This window comes from Salvelinus alpinus, chromosome 5 (assembly GCF_045679555.1).
Source record: "Salvelinus alpinus chromosome 5, SLU_Salpinus.1, whole genome shotgun sequence".
Taxonomy (NCBI): domain Eukaryota; kingdom Metazoa; phylum Chordata; class Actinopteri; order Salmoniformes; family Salmonidae; genus Salvelinus; species Salvelinus alpinus.
This window is the reverse complement of record NC_092090.1, coordinates 89,219,179-89,237,706: the sequence shown is the minus strand read 5'-3', so window position 1 is coordinate 89,237,706 and position 18,528 is coordinate 89,219,179.

The following is an 18,528-nucleotide window of genomic DNA, read 5'->3' as shown; positions in this document are numbered from 1 at the left end:
ACAAACAGAAACTAAAGCAACAAGCTCCCGCGCTCAGGTCTGTTCAACGCTGGTCCGACCAATCTGATTCCACGCTTCAAGACTGCTTCGATCACGCGGATTGGAATATGTTCCGCATTGCGTCCAACAACAACATGGACGAATATGCTGATTCGGTGAGCGAGTTCATTAGGAAGTGCATTGACGATGTCGTACCCACAGCAACGATTAAAACATTCCCAAACCAGAAACCGTGGATTGACGGCAGCATTCGCGTGAAACTGAAAGCGCGAACCACTGCTTTTAACCAGGGCAAGGTGACCGGAAACATGACCGAATACAAACAGTGTAGCTATTCTCTCCGCAAGGCAATCAAACAGGCTAAGTCCCAGTACAGAGACAAAATAGAGTCGCAATTCAACAGCTCAGACACAAGAGGTATGTGGCAGGGTCTACAGTCTATCACGGATTACAAAAAGAAAACCAGCCCCGTCGCGGACCAGGATGTCTTGCTCCCAGACAGGCTAAATAACTTTTTTGCCCGCTTTGAGGACAATACAGTGCCACTGACACGGCCCGCTACCAAAACCTGCGGGCTCTCCTTCACTGCAGCCGAGGTGAGTAAAACATTTAAACGTGTTAACCCTCGCAAGGCTGCAGGCCCAGACGGCATTCCCAGCCGCGTCCTCAGAGCATGCGCAGACCAGCTGGCTGGTGTGTTTACGGACATATTCAATCAATCCTTATCCCAGTCTGCTGTTCCCACATGCTTCAAGAGGGCCACCATTGTTCCTGTTCCCAAGAAAGCTAAGGTAACTGAGCTAAACGACTACCGCCCCGTAGCACTCACTTCCGTCATCATGAAGTGCTTTGAGAGACTAGTCAAGGACCATATCACCTCCACCCTACCGGACACCCTAGACCCACTCCAATTTGCTTACCGACCCAATAGGTCCACAGACGACGCAATCGCAACCACACTGCACACTGCCCTAACCCATCTGGACAAGAGGAATACCTATGTGAGAATGCTGTTCATCGATTACAGCTCAGCATTTAACACCATAGTACCCTCCAAACTCGTCATCAAGCTCGAGACCCTGGGTCTCGACCCCGCCCTGTGCAACTGGGTCCTGGACTTCCTGACGGGCCGCCCCCAGGTGGTGAGGGTAGGTAACAACATCTCCACCCCGCTGATCCTCAACACTGGGGCCCCACAAGGGTGCGTTCTGAGCCCTCTCCTGTACTCCCTGTTCACCCACGACTGCGTGGCCATGCACGCCTCCAACTCAATCATCAAGTTTGCGGATGACACTACAGTGGTAGGCTTGATTACCAACAACGACGAGACGGCCTACAGGGAGGAGGTGAGGGCCCTCGGAGTGTGGTGTCAGGAAAATAACCTCACACTCAACGTCAACAAAACAAAGGAGATGATTGTGGACTTCAGGAAACAGCAGAGGGAGCACCCCCCTATCCACATCGACGGGTCAGTAGTGGAGAAGGTGGAAAGTTTTAAGTTCCTCGGTGTACACATCACGGACAAACTGAATTGGTCCACCCACACAGACAGCGTTGTGAAGAAGGCGCAGCAGCGCCTCTTCAACCTCAGGAGGCTGAAGAAATTCGGCTTGTCACCAAAAGCACTCACAAACTTCTACAGATGCACAATCGAGAGCATCCTGTCGGGCTGTATCACCGCCTGGTACGGCAACTGCTCCGCCCACAACCGTAAGGCTCTCCAGAGGGTAGTGAGGTCTGCAGAACGCATCACCGGGGGCAAACTACCTGCCCTCCAGGACACCTACACCACCCGATGTCACAGGAAGGCCATAAAGATCATCAAGGACAACAACCACCCAAGCCACTGCCTGTTCACCCCGCTATCATCCAGAAGGCGAGGTCAGTACAGGTGCATCAAAGCAGGGACCGAGAGACTGAAAAACAGCTTCTATCTCAAGGCCATCAGACTGTTAAACAGCCACCACTAACATTTAGCGGCCGCTGCCAACATACTGACTCAACTCCAGCCACTTTAAAAATGGGAATTGATGGAAATTATGTAAAAATGTACCACTAGCCACTTTAAACAATGCCACTTAATATAATGTTTACATACCCTACATTACCCATCTCATATGTATATGTATATACTGTACTCTATATCATCTACTGCATCTTGCCATCTTTATGTAATACATGTACCACTAGCCACTTTAAACTATGCCACTTTATGTTTACATACCCTACAGTACTCATCTCATATGTATATACCGTACTCTATACCATCTACTGCATCTTGCCTATGCCGTTCTTTACCATCACTCATTCATATATCTTTATGTACATATTCTTTATCCCTTTACACTTGTGTGTATAAGGTAGTAGTTGTGGAATTGTTAGGTTAGATTACTTGTTGTTATTACTGCATTGTCGGAACTAGAAGCACAAGCATTTCGCTACACTCGCATTAACATCTGCTAACCATGTGTATGTGACTAATAAAATTTGATTTGATTTGATTTGATTTGATAACTAGAGTAGTTCATTAGCTCATCTTATGTTGTGGATGAGTAAATTCAGTCGTGGTTTTCAAAGCCACTGGAATGTAATTTAGACAAAATGCTGATACGAATACTCCAATATTCCATTTTGCTTCCTGGTATTAACACCATAATATTGTAGACATCCATTCAGCTCCTGAGTGGCGCAGTGGACTAAGGCACTGCATCTCAGTGCTTGAGGTGTCACTACAGACACCCTGGTTCGATTCCAGGCTGTCACAACTGGCTGTGATTGGGAGTCCCATAGGGCGGTGCACAATTGGCCCAGTGTCGTCCGGGTTTGGCTGGTGTAGGCTGTCATTGTAAATAAGAATGTGTCTGTAACAGACTTGCCTGGTTAAATTTAAGGAAAATAAAGAGGATATGGATGAGAATCAGATTGTTCACATTCCATTGCAAAGGTATGTCACCTTTCTCCCTTCCAAAATAAAGGTTAGTCATACTAGTTCTATCCATGATAGTCCTTTGTAGCTCAGTTGGAAGAGCATGGTGCTTGTAACACCAGGGTAGTGGGTTTGATTCCTGGGACCACCCTTACATAAGATGTACGCACGCATGACTGTAAGTCTCTTTGGACAAAAGTGTCTGCTAAATGGCATATATTATGATGTAAAAGCGACTCTTTTTGGTTTTTGTCACTATAACCCACCAGACTACTAACTAGTGTTACTGTATGTAGGCCTAACCCACATTAGAAACAGGTGTGTTGGTTATCATAATCAGCCCACTACTATAAAAAGCTATCTATTAAAGGGGCAATCTGGGATTCAAACAACTAGAAGTATTAGCCGTTATGGAGTTGTATTGTAGATTAAGCACAAAGTGCTTGACGTCTTGGTATCCATTGTTCTATTTAGTATATACTTGGCCGACCACATAGGCTATGTTCAATGCCTTAGGCTTTATGTTGCATGCTTGTAAACCTAGAAGATTTGTTGATCACCACCCATCTCATTGTGACCCAATTGGCCTATTCATCCCCCCTCTTCTCACCTGTAACTATTCCCCAGGTCGTTGCTGTATCTGAGAATTTGTTGTCAGTCAACTTACCTGGTAAAATAATGGTAAAATAAAAAATGAAGCCCCCTGGCCAGTGAGAATGTCGTGGCCTCCTGTGTAGGATGAATTGGTATTTGGTTTTTTAATTGGATCCCCATTAGCTGCAGCTACACTTCCTGGGGTCCACACAAAACATGAGACATGACATAATAAAGAACAGTAATAGACAAGAAAAGCTCAAGGACAGAACAACACATTTTTTTAAATGCATAATGATGAGCATAAATAAGCATTACACTTACTCAGTGTTTTCCATTAGCGCCAGCTAATCAGCCAGTTACAGACACATTTTCAGCCAGCTACTTTTTTCCACTTCATACTAACTAGGCTACTTTTCATTTAACATTTCAATTCGCTAGTCCGTCGAGCCCTCTCCCGCTAGAATGAACCATATGTATCTTCTAGAGATCTATTGATAGGATAGGCGCCTGTCAATCACAAAGCGAGCGCTGACAGGGAAACACAGTCAGCTGTCTGACTCTCCTCCCGGTACAAAGTGTTTGTGCTGTGGTTGGTTGAAGTCAAACTTCTTTACACAGAGCAGGGAGAGAGCATGATGCTCATGATTTTGCACGTCCAATGTAATGTAAGTGGCAACGATGAGTCGAAATCCATTTAGCCAAATTATTGTTCTCTGACACATTCATTTATTTTCTTTCACATGTTTCTCATAGCATAGTAGGCTATTTACTGTGCTTTGATTGACAACTGAACAGTGTTGACTGTTATAAAAGGTGTCAATCTGACTGAATGAAGTATCCTATATCCCCTGGCCATCCATAAATCATACAACGTGGTTATACAGTGCCCTCCATAAGTATTAGGACAGTGAAGCATTTGTTCTTGTTTTGGCTCTCTACTCTAAAAGATTGGCCTATAATTCAAACAATGACTATGAACTGCAGATTGGTTAGAAATTACAGAACTTTTTGTACATAGTGCCCTCATTTTAGGGGAGCAAAAGTATTGTGACAAATTCACTTACAGTGGGGAGAACAAGTATTTGATACACTGCCGATTTTGCAGGTTTTCCTACTTACAAAGCATGTAGAGGTCTGTAATTTTTATCACAGGTACACTTCAACTGTGAGAGACGGAATCTAAAACAAAAATCCAGAAAATCACATTGTATGATTTTTAAGTAATTAATTTGCATTTTATTGCATGACATAAGTATTTGATCACCTACCAACCAGTAAGATTTCCGGCTCTCACAGACCTGTTAGTTTTTCTTTAAGACGCCCTCCTGTTCTCCACTCATTACCTGTATTAACTGCACCTGTTTGAACTCGATACCTATATAAAAGACACCTGTCCACACACTCAATCAAACAGACTCCAACCTCTCCACAATGGCCAAGACCAGAGAGCTGTGTAAGGACATCAGGGATAAAATTGTAGACCTGCACAAGGCTAGGATGGACTACAGGACAATAGGCAAGCAGCTTGGTGAGAAGGCAACAACTGTTGGCGCAATTATTAGAAAATGGAAGAAGTTCAAGATGACGGTCAATCACCCTTGGTCTGGGGCTCCATGCAAGATCTCACCTCGTGGGGCATCAATGATCATGAGGAAGGTGAGGGATCAGCCCAGAACTACACGGCAGGACCTGGTCAATGACCTGAAGAGAGCTGGGACCACAGTCTCAAAGAAAACCATTAGTAACACACTACGCCGTCATGGATTAAAATCCTGCAGCGCACGCAAGGTCCCTCTGCTCAAGCCAGCGCATGTCCAGGACCGTCTGAAGTTTGCCAATGACCATCTGGATGATCCAGAGGAGGAATGGGAGAAGGTCATGTGGTCTGATGAGACAAAAATATAGCTTTTTGGTCTAAACTCCACTCGCCGTGTTTGGAGGAAGAAGAAGGATGAGTACAACCCCAAGAACACCATCTCAACCGTGAAGCATGGAGGTGGAAACATCATTCTTTGGGGATGCTTTTCTGCAAAGGGGACAGGGCGACTGCACCGTATTGAGGGGAGGATGGATGGGGCCATTTATCGCGAGATCTTGGCCAACAACCTCCTTCCCTCAGTAAGAGCATTGAAGATGGGTCGTGGCTGGGTCTTCCAGCATGACAACGACCCGAAACACACAGCCAGGGCAACTAAGGAGTGGCTCCGTAAGAAGCATCTCAAGGTCCTGGAGTGGCCTAGCCAGTCTCCAGACCTGAACCCAATATAAAATCTTTGGAGTTAGCTGAAAGTCCGTATTGCCCAGCGACAGCCCCCAAACCTGAAGGATCTGGAGAAGGTCTGTATGGAGGAGTGGGCCAAAATCCCTGCTGCAGTGTGTGCAAACCTGGTCAAGAACTACAGGAAATGTATGATCTCTGTAATTGCAAACAAAGGTTTCTGTACCAAATATTAAGTTCTGCTTTTCTGATGTATCAAATACTTATTTCATGCAATAAAATGCAAATTAATTACTTAAAAATCATACAATGTGATTTTCTGGATATTTGTTTTAGATTCTGTCTCTCACAGTTGAAGTGTACCTATGATAAAAATTACAGACCTCTACATGCTTTGTAAGTAGGAAAACCTGCAAAATCGGCAGTGTATCAAATACTTGTTCTCCCCACTGTATATGTGTATTAAAGTAATCAAAAAATAAGTATTTGGTCCCATAACACGCAATGACAACATCAAGCTCGTGACTCAACACATTTGTTGGATGCATTTGCAGTTTGTTTTGGTTGTGTAACTAATGTATTATGTCATTTTGAAGAATAGAATGTTTCTACACACTTCCATATGAATGTGGATGCTACCATGATTACGGATAATCCTGAATAAGGATGAGTGAGAAAGTGAGAAATCTTGCTGCTGTGATATTATGTCTCTAATATGGGGATACATTTGGCAGTAGGTTAGGAAGTGCAGCTCAGTTTCCACCTCATTTTGTTGACAGTGTCTCAATAGCATGGCTATGCACACTGAGTCTATACATAGTCAAAGCTTTCCTTCATTTTGGATCAGTCACAGTGGTCAGGTATTCTGCCACTGTGTACTCTCTGTTTAGGGCCAAATAACCTTCTAGTTTGCTGTTTTTTGGTTAATTACTTCCAATTTGTCAATAAATGATATTTTAGCTTTCTCATTATTTGGTTGGGTCTAATTGTGTTGCTGTCCTGCGGGTCTGTGGGGTCTGTTTGTGAATAGAGCCACAGGACCAAGGACCTGACCTCTCGAAATTCCCTGAGACGGCATAACAATGGATTAGCTTCTTCAGCGAGGCGCCGAGCTGCTTGGCACTCAAAGATCTTCTTTGGACCCTGAACAAACTGGAGATACAATTCACGGAGCCAGCGTTCATTGTTGCTCAAACAAATTTGGTTCTCAAACGAATTTGAGAACCATGCTCCCCAATTATTACCAACACATCGACTGTCTAACTCGCGGAAATTCTACTCTTGACCACTGCTACATGCCTTTAACACGGGTATAAGGCCCTCTCCCGTCCTCCTTTCGGAAATTCCGACCATGACTCCATCTTGCTTTTCCCAGACTACAAACAAAGACTCAAGAGGGAAGTTCTGGTGGTCAGTTCTGTACAGCCTTGTAGGAAACCTGAAAGAGGGAGACGCTGCTAATAAACAGTTTGGCTAAACAGTACTATCACTCACAGAGATCGATCAAGGTGGCAAAACACAAGTAAAGATACAAAGTGGAGTAGCAATTCACGGATTACAAAAAGATAGCCAGCCACATCACTGTCACCAACGCCACCCTACTAGACGAGCTAAACACCTTTTCCTCAAGATTCGAGCACAATGACCCTGAGCTGCCGAGGAGAGCACCCGATGACAACATGGGATACACACTCAGTCTCCACTGAGGACATATGTAAGTCATTCAAACGTGTTAACCCTCGCAAGGCTGCCTGCCCGTCATAATGAAGTGCTTCCAGAGGCTAGCCAAAGACCATATCGATAGATTTGACCCTTTCCAATTCGCCTACCACCCTGACAGATCGACTGACGAATCAATCGCAATCGCCATTGCACTGCACCCTGCCCTCACCCACCTGGACAAAAGGAATGCATATGTGAGGATGCTGTTCATCGACTACAGCTCAGCCTTCAATACCATAAGCTCATCACTAAGCTCACGGCCCTGGGTCTGAACTCCTCCCCATGCAACTGGGTCTTGGACTTCCTGATGGGCCGCTCCCAGGTGGTGAAGGTAGGCAACATTACCTCCTCGACACTGACCCTCAACAAGGGGGCCCCAAAAGATTGCGTCCTCTGTCCCTTCCTGTATTCCTACGACTGCGTGGCCTCACACAGTTCCAACTCCATCATCAAGTTCACTGATGACATGGCAGTAGTAGGCCTGATCACCAATAACGTCGAGACAGCCTACCATGAGGTAGGCACTCTGACAGCGTGGTGCCAGGTAAACAACCTCTCCCGCAACATTAGCAAAATAAAGGAGCTGATTGTGGATTTCAGGAGGAACCAGGCTGGACATGTTCCCATCCTCATCAATGGGGCCACCGTGGAGATGGTCAATAACTAAACATTCCTCTGCGTACACATCTCAGAGAATCTGAAATGGTCTAACCACACGGACACGGTAGTGAAGAAGGCACGACAGGGACTTTTCAACCTCAGGATGCTGAATAAATTTGGCCTGTCCCCAAGGTCCCTCACAGTGTTCTACAGGATCACCATCGAGAGCATACTGTGGGCTGCATAACAGCCTGGAACGGCAACTTCACCGCCACGGACCGCAAGGCTCTTCAGAGGGTGACACGTGAAGCCGAAAGCACTGGGTGCACACTGCCTGCCCTACAGGACTTCTAAAACACAAGGTGTCACTGGAAGGCCATGCCCTGTTGAAGCATCATGGCAAAAACTGAAAGACTGGCCAATAGTTTCTACCCTCAGACCATTAGGCTGCTGAATACCCACCACTAGTCAGCTACCTGCTCCCCCCCTCCCCCTGCTACTCCCCCTATGGACATACCCCCCACCCCCCCATAGATATTTCCCCCTTTACCCCCCCCCCCCCCCCCCCCCACTTAGCCTCTGTTTTGGTCTGTGTGTTTGTCAATTAAGGTGTTCAGAATGAATACGTGGTCTGTCATACGATAATTTGGTAAAAAGACAATTTGACATTTGCTCAGAAAAATTATTTTCACTGTCTAATGAGTCTGATGTTAATGATAATGCAGATGATTTTCTCAAAGTTGCTGTTGAAGCATATCCCACGGTAGTTATTGGGGTCAAATTTGTCTCCACTTTTGTGGATTGGGGTGATCAGTCCTTGGTTCCAAATATTGTGGAAGATGCCAGAGTTGAGGATGATATTAGTATAGCCATTTGGAATTTGTGGTCTGTATATTTTATCATTTCATTTAAGATACCATCAACACCACATGCCTTTTTGGGCTCTGGGGTTTGTATTTTGTCCTGCAGATAATTCAATGTAATTGGAGAATCCAGTGTGCTCTGGTAGTCTTTCATAGCTGATGCTAAGATGTTTAATTGATCATGTATATGTTTCTGCTGTTTGTACTTTGTTATAGAGCCAAAAAGATTGAAGAACTGATTTATCAATAAATCTCAGTTTTGGTTAGATAACTATTTGTGTTGTTTGTTTAATTTAGTTTAGTGTGTTTCAAATTTCCCAGAAGTGGTTAGATTCTATGGATTCTTCAAATACATTGAGCTGATTTCTGACCAGTTTTTCCTTCTTTTTCCATAGTGTATTTCTGTATTGTTTTAGTGATTCGCCATAGTGAATGCGTAGGCTCAGGTTTTCTGGGTCTTTACAGTATGTTTTTGGTTGGAAAGGTTTCTCTTAGGTTTTTGCATTCTTCATCAAACCATTTGTCATAGTTGTTTCTCTCTCTGTCTGTCTCGCTGTCTATCGGTCTGTCTGGTATCTTCACCCAAGCCCTAGAGGAGCTCCAGTTCTATCTGGTGCCAGGGAAGCTCATCCCAGCCCCTTTCCTCCAGCCCCTCAAGCATCATGCTCTACATGTAAGATCACACCAACTGTTGTGTCTGTGTTCTAACCGAAAACCAAAACCTGCTCCCTTGGCCACTCATAGCTCCTCTTTCCCCAACCAGGGGGACGGAAGCTCTTTCTCAGCGAGTTCCGCACGGTTCTCCATAGCATCCTGAGGAACAACCCTCTCTGGGGTTCTCCTGCTAGAGGTACATTCTTCATGAGGGTGCTGCATTGTCTCCAGTGTCAAAAAGGAGTAGGCAATTAGTAGGCAATTCCTACTCATAATTGGTTAAATTAGGGTTAAATTCCTACTCATAATTGGTTAAATTAGGGTCTAGGGTGTCCGGGAGGATGCTGTTGATGTGAGCCATGACCAGCCTTTCAAAGCACTTCATGGTTACCGACGTGAGTGCCACAGGGCGGTAATCATTTAGGCAGGCTACCTTCGCCTCCTTGGGCACAGGGACTATGGTGGTCTGCTTGAAACATGTGGCTATTACAGACTCGGTCAGGGAGAGGTTGAAAATGTCAGTGAAGACACTTGACAGTTGGTCCCCGCATGCTTTGAGTACACGTCCTGGTAATCCATCTGGCCCAGCAGCTTTGTGAATGTTGACCTGTTTAAAGGTTTTGTTCATATCGGCTTCCGAGAGCGTTATCACACAGTCATCCAGAACAGCTGGTGCTCTCGTGCATGCTTCAGTGTTGCTTGCCTCGAAGCGAGCATAAAAGGCATTTAGCTCGTCTGGTAGGCTCGAGTCACTGGGGAGCTCACGTCTGGCTTTCCATTTGTAGTCCGTAATAGTTTAAAGCCTTGCCCCATCCGGCAAGTGTCAGAGCCGGTGTAGTAGGATTCAATCTTAATCCTGTAATAACGCTTTGCTTGTTTGATTGTTCATCTGAGGGCATAGTGGGATTTCTTATAAGTATCCGGATTAGTCTCCCAATCCTTGAAAGCCGCAGCTCTAGCCTTTAGCTCGATGCGGATGTTGCCTGTAATCTGGGTGAGCATTTTCTTCTTTGCTTATGGCCTTCTAGAGTTGGTTGAGTAGAGACTCAGAGCTACAAAATGGTATATCATACATTGCATTTGAGGAACAATGGGAAAGTAATTCTGCTTTGAAAGTTGATCAACTTGTAAACTCACTTTTGAGAAAATCGCCTTTGAATGTTTTGCTATCTCGTGAAGAGTTCTTCTTTGTCTACACCCATTCAGCATCATTCACACCCTCACCCTAAGCTTTATCCCCACCCATCTCGTTTAGCTCTCGAAGCACACACTTGACGCTCTGGCCGATGATTTGTTTACCTATGGATAACATCCTAACCAGCTCTGCTGGAAATAATTCCATGATGCTTTTTTGCAGATGTTTACTGACACCGGCCATATTCAATGGGTGTTGTACACACGTCACGTAATGTTAGCAAACGAGCCAGCCAGCCAACGTTAGCTAGTTAAACAATAAACAGTGCCAACAATGCTACAGTGCTGGGAGCTAACCAACCATGTTCAATGTTAGCTAGCTAACATTAGGCTCTAACTAGAACAGCACACAGCTCTGGGAAACAAATAATAGCGTCAGCTAGGGAGCCAGCCAGCTAACGTTAGCTTGAAATGAAACCACATTCTGTCAATATTAGAAAACGTGTAATATCTGAAAATGTAACTTTAGCTAGCTAACGATAGAGTATCTTACCTATATGCATCATTGTACATGGATGCGTCTCCCTGTCAGGAATGCCATGCTACGGTTTCCCTTAGTTTGAAGATGTAATCCGGAGACAGGTGTTTCCTCCATCTCATTAGCTATCATACTCTAATTTCACTGCTTTCAAAACTTGATCCTCCAGAAAGTGGAGAGCCACACTTACGCAGCTCCACTACACAATATATTTTTTTTAAAGACGCGTTCGACAGGATTACCAACACAGACTGACGAGCTTCTATGGCAGACCAATCCGAATTCTTCTCTCGGCATGTCCAGCCCACTCATTATCTCAGCCAATCATGACTCTTGGGAAGGTTTCTACCTTTTTCTGTGGCTTAACCAACAAGGCTTGTAATTTAATACTTTTATTCATATTTACAGATGGCATATGAGTTTGTTATTAAGGCACATGAAAGTTCACATGTTCAAGAAGGCATTTCTCCAACAAATTTGTTTATTTTGATAAAGAAATATTTTTTACGTTCAAACAGCTCTCCTGTTAAGTCTTGACTTGCGACATACGCCTAGTTTCCTGAATCGGGTCACAATTGGTTGATGATGTCATTGGAAACACTTATCTTCATTTATCTTTTTTACTACAAAACATAGAAATGTGCCATTTTCACATATTGTATGTTGATGTTGGGGTGGTGCTGGAGATGATGAATAGGAAGTTGACACTTTTTTAAATATCCCTTTAACAGAGAGGTCTATTTTCTGGGTGACCTGAAAATAGACTGGTTTTCATCAAACTGTCCGCTCAAAAGGAAGCTGCTCACTGTAACCAGCGTCTGTAATCTGGTTGAAGTTATTAATCCACATGTATTGATCATATTTTTACCAATGCTGCAGAACTTTGCTCTAAAGCTGTAGCCATACCTATTGGATGTACTTGACCATAATATAGTGGCCATAGCTAGAAAAGCCAAAGTGCCAAAGGCTGGCCTAAAATAGTGTATAAGAGATCAGTCAAAATGTTTTGTACTGATTCCTATGTTGAAGATACAAATAATTATCTGTTGGTCTGATGTGTGTTATGAGGAGCATCCAGACGCTGCACATAGTGCATTTATGAAATTGTTTATTCTAGTTATTGATAAGCATGCATCGATTAAGAAACTGACTGATCAATCTGTTGAGGCCCTGTGGATTGATGAGGAATTGAAAAGCTGTATGGTTGAGAGGGATGAGGCAAAAGGAATGGTGAATGAGTCTGGCTGCACATCTGACTGACAAACTCACTGTAAATTGAGAAATTATATGATTAAACTGAAGAAAAATAATAAGAAATTGTATGAAACCAAGAAAAATGACAAAGTATTACAGAAAAAGCTTTGGAATACTTTAAATGAAATTATGGGCAGAAAGAATATTAATACTCCATCTTTCATTGAATCAGATGACTCTTATCACATAACCTTTTGATGTTGCCAATTACTTTAATTACTATTTCATTAGTTAAGTAGGCAAACTTAGGCATGATATGCCAACAAACTGAGCCATCATATTCATGCATAAAATGCGTAATAAGGAAAGAAAAGCATTGTCATTTTAAATTCTATAAAGTTAGTGTGGGTGAGGTGTAAAAATGATTGTTGTCCTCAATAATGAGAAACCACCTGGTATTGAAAACTTAGATGGAAAGCTACTGAGGATGGTAGCTGACTATATTGCCATTCCTATTTGTCATTTTTTGTCTGAGTCTGGAGGTTAAGCACCCTTTACTAGTTCTAACAGCCGACCAATCAGCTTGCTGGCGAGTCTTAGCAAACATTTGGAAAAAATGTTGTTTGACCACATCCAAGCTGGTCAAACACTGTTGGTTCCAAGTCTGGAAGGTATAGTATATTTGGTTTCCCAGTCCTGGCTGTTCTGTCCCAGGTGTAGTACTGGTGTAGCAGCAGTACAGTGTATTGGATGTCTGGTGCAGACAGGACAGTTATTTTGCTGTGATCAAATTCTCTAGCTGCTGTTCTCACAGCTGGGCTTCTCACTCACAGCTGCTAACTCTGTGTCTTTATCCTCCTGTCTAACACACTGCAACACAAACAATCACCCTCCTACACTACAGAGGCAGAGTCCCTTATTTTCTCTCCCCCTTCCCCTGCATCTTATTGTGTGTGTCCTGACAGGTGTCCTTCTACCTGCCTGCCCTTGGGAGGCGGTGCGTGGTCAGGGCAGGTGGCTCCAGAGGCCCCAGGGCAGACAGCAGGGGCCCTCGGCCTGGGACCGAACCCACCCCCTGCTGTTGGAGCACCCAGTAGACCGCGACAGGCTGAGTCTGTCTGTCTGTTTCTGCCCCCCTGAAGACCACAGACTACCCCAGACAGGCTACACAGAGGCCAGCCAACCAACCTCCCTGAGCGCAGCGGAGGGGAGAGAAAAAAAGAGATCTGATGAAATGAGGGAAGGTGGGAGAACACCTGGAGTGGGAATAGGAGGGGGGGGGGGGAGAGGAGGGCAGGAGAGTAGAAGAAGAGAGGACGGGAGGTCAGAGTGAGTGTGGAGAAGAGGAGGCGTCAGTAGACATGCCTCATCACATGGCTGTGTATCAGAGCTGACAGGAGAGGTGCACAGAGCAGGTTAGAGAACCACAGCTACTGCTTATCTGGACAGCAGACAGACAGACAGACGGCTCCCCTCTCTCCCCCTTCACATCCACTCCATGCCCCATACCAGGCAGCTGCCGCTGTTCAACACCCCGTCGTTGGCACAGACAGGCAGGCAGGACAAGGTTCATCTCAGGGCTAGCGGTTCACTCACTGACCTGCCTCAGCCTCTCTCCCCTCAGACTTTATTCACCAACATTCACCTTTTCAATAGCTATCAGCTCTGACTGCTGATAGCTACTTTATTGAGGACAAGTTTACTTACAATGCCTGTGATATGTGGTTATCCCACCTAGCTATCTGAAGGTGAATGCAATAACTGTAAGTCGCTCTGGATAACTGCTAAATGACTTAATCATTTAAATGACTTAAACAAGCAGAACGTATTGCTATTCTGTTTGTCAATGCCCTCTCTCTTTGTCACTCTCTCTCTCCCTCTCTCTGTCTGTCTTTTGCTCCCATACACATGTTACTGTACCACAGCACAGTGAATCACTGCATCCCTTTAACTGAAGACCTCTGCTTTGATATCTATGATTGAGTAACAAAACCTTTTCGTTTAGGCTGATTTTAAAGGAATTAAACAGCAATGTCGATTATGGAGTTGATCTGATGTGTTTGCTGCCAATTTAAATCCTGAGAGTGCTTTATCCCACCCCGTGGGGTGGAAGTGATACAGGTGAGAGTTTGCTGTCTGTGTGTGTCGGTGCGTCTCTGCATGTGTGTGTTGCACACGTGTGTGTGAGTCTGTATTGAGTGTTGGTGTATGGCTTAGTGTACACTGCTCCAGGGCTTGCAGTGATCTTGCAGCCAGAATGACAGAATGATGATCCCCTACAGTATTACCCATCATAGGGCAATGAGAAAATCTAGGTCCACTCGCCAAGTCAAGTTTATTGTCAGTCTCCCCATGTGGACAGGGGACTTCTGGGTGGGATGAGATGAAGCATGGCACTTTTCCTCTTGTCAGACACACTATCCTTATGGGGACCAAAAAACGGATTCCCATTCAAAATCCTATTTACCCTAACCCCTAAACTTAAAATAGCCATTGTCCTTATGGGGGCCAGCGAAATGTCCCCAATTTTCATTGTTTCACTATCCTTGTGAGGACTTCTGGTTCCAACATGGATATTAAAACCAAACACACACACACACACACCATCTTGCCAGACTTGTCCCTGCTAATAATAAGCTTTTTTTTTTCCTATTGTGTTATTGACTGTACATTTGTTTATTCCATGTGTAACTGTCTTGTTGTTTTTGTCACACTGCTTTGCTTTATCTTGTCCAGGTCGCAGTTGTAAATGAGAACTTGTTCTCAACTGGCCTACCTGGTTAAATAAAGGTGAAATAAAATAAAATAAAACAAATAATAAGTTACGTGACAGGACGTGTGTTCCTCCCGCACTGCTAGGAGATTTCGCCTGGGTTCTGAACAACCCAATTACCAGGGAAACGGGCTTCCCTGTAGTAAAGCATGGCTACCCTCCCTTTCTCACCTCCTCTTCCCTGTTCCCCACGCATCAGGCAGCCAGCAGCTCTGTTCCCAGGCTCACACGCAGGACTCCTGACAGCCATACAGCTATTAGCACTACGCAGCTTTGAAGAGCCCGCTTTCACCTTCACTAGTTCTTTATTTATTTATTTATCATAATCTGCTTTTCTCCCCATTGAATTTACTCTGTTGCTGTTTTACTCACTAAGTGGAGCGGAAAGCTGAGACGGAAAAAGGACGTGTGATGCCTGCGAATCCAGTGAGCGAGGTAGACGGTGGTAGTTTGATCAAGAGTGGCACTACCTAGATGGGACCATGTAGTAAAAACATAGCTACAGCCAGGTCATTAATACTGTGTGAAAGATTGAATTGAATTCAGATGATTATCATACCACCTACGTACCTACCCAGCTCCTGCCTAGGTGTCTACAATAACTCTCGGGATTATTTTTGTCAGTGCCACTGAAATGGGTTGTGACCTTCATCTTGGTTCACCGTCCAGTGAGGGAAAAACAGAGAAGACAAGCAACACACTGACTGCACTGTATTTGAGAGTATGGGCCTTACTAGGTGGCAGTGCACAAGGCCTTCCGATGGTTTGACAGTGACGTACATTAAAAGACTGAGCTGAGAGTATCTCACTGCTAGGGTCCTGATAGCTGTATGTTTGAAGGAGGCACAGCACAGTGGCCCCTACACACTGCTGCCACTACTCTATTCCTCAGAGGATGTTCCACAAGCTCTTCCTTCTCATTGCTTTGTGTGTGTTTGTCTATCTAATATCCTCTTTATGGACATTCATTGTGGGAGTATTAAATAGTTTGAAGAGATGCCGTTCATCAGATGGCGTTGATGATTATGTTTGATGTTATCAGAGGTGACCCATGACCCAGTCTCCTGTCTCTACCCAGAATGCCCAGCAGTCTAACATTCCCAGAGGTCTAAACCGAGTCAACGCAGGTTTTATAAAAAATTCAATAAACACACGGATGAGAGAGAAACGCAGAGATAATGGGAAAGACAACACACGGATGAGAGAGAAACGCAGAGATAATGGGAAAGACAACACACGGATGAGAGAAACGCAGAGATAATGGGAAAGACAACAAACGGATGAGAGAGAAACGCAGAGATAATGGGAAAGACAACACACGGGTGAGAGAGAAACGCAGAGATAATGGGAAAGACAACACACGGATGAGAGAGAAACGCAGAGATAATGGGAAAAGACAACACACGGATGAGAGAGAAACGCAGAGATAATGGGAAAGACAACACACGGATGAGAGAGAAACGCAGAGATAATGGGAAAGACAACACACGGATGAGAGAGAAACGCAGAGATAATGGGAAAAGACAACACACGGATGAGAGAGAAACGCAAAGATAATGGGAAAGACAACAAACGGATGAGAGAGAAATGCAGAGATAATGGGAAAGACAACACACGGATGAGAGAGAAACGCAGAGATAATGGGAAAGACAACACACGGATGAGAGAGAAACGCAGAGATAATGGGAAAGACAACACACGGATGAGAGAGAAACGCAGAGATAATGGGAAAGACAACACACGGATGAGAGAGAAACGCAGAGATAATGGGAAAGACAACACACGGGTGAGAGAGAAACGCAGAGATAATGGGAAAGACAACACACGGATGAGAGAGAAACGCAGAGATAATGGGAAAGACAACACACGGATGAGAGAGAAACGCAGAGATAATGGGAAAGACAACACACGGATGAGAGAGAAACGCAGAGATAATGGGAAAGACAACACACGGATGAGAGAGAAACGCAGAGATAATGGGAAAGACAACACACGGATGAGAGAGAAACGCAGAGATAATGGGAAAGACAACACACGGATGAGAGAGAAATGCAGATATAATGGGAAAGACAACACACGGATGAGAGAGAAACGCAGAGATAATGGGAAAGACAACACACGGATGAGAGAGAAACGCAGAGATAATGGGAAAAGACAACACACGGATGAGAGAGAAACGCAGAGATAATGGGAAAGACAACACGCGGATGAGAGAGAAACGCAGAGATAATGGGAAAAGACAACACACGGATGAGAGAGAAACGCAGAGATAATGGGAAAAGACAACACACGGATGAGAGAGAAACGCAGAGATAATGGGAAAAGACAACACACGGATGAGAGAGAAACGCAGAGATAATGGGAAAGACAACACACGGATGAGAGAGATACGCAGAGATAATGGGAAAGACAACACACGGATGAGAGAGAAACGCAGAGATAATGGGAAAAGACAACACACGGTGCACATTGATCGTCAGATCTCCCGTAAAAAAATATTAAACACAGCAATTAGGGCCGCCCTGTGATAATGAGTGACTGTGTGCGGAACGTCCTTAAATTAGTTTGGCACTCTGTGCTCATATCCCCCCAGAAATGCTCTGCGCAGGAGACGGAGTGGGGAGGTGGAGAGGAGGGCAGGCACACAGACACACGCACGCACACACACACAGACACACACGAACACACATGCACGCACACAGACACACACACAGAGTGTCTTGCTTTCCTATGAGCTATTTTTCTGTGCTGCATATCTTCAGCATCCACGGCCACTTGGATCTCCCTTCTAGCAGCTGAGAGGGGCTGAGGGTTTAGGAAGGTTGTTTTCCCTCCTAAAAGTTTTGTCCTGCGTTCCCTGACTAGACTATTGAGGTGCCTGGGTACCACTAACATAACTTGTATTCAGAGCAGACAGACGAGGTATAACATTAAAACGTGAAATATTGTGCCTCTGTTCCCTGTTAGAATGCTCAATCACATTTTTTTGAACCTTTATTTAACTAGACAAGTCAGTTGCATCGCTATCCAGTATCGACCATCTTGTGGTACACTTTAAGGCACATCGGGGGTTTGTGGTATATGGTCGATATACCACGGCTAAGGATTGTTCTTAGGAGCGCCGCAAACCCCTGAGCTGCATTATTGTTTTTAGAAACTGGTTACCAACATAAATAGAACAGTGTACAAGTACTGTATTTCTGCGTCATACCCGTGGTATATTGTCTAGTATACACATGGCTAAAATGCTGTTTCAACCAATCAGCATCCAGGACCCAAACTACCTAAAGCCAACTTTTTTTTTAAATG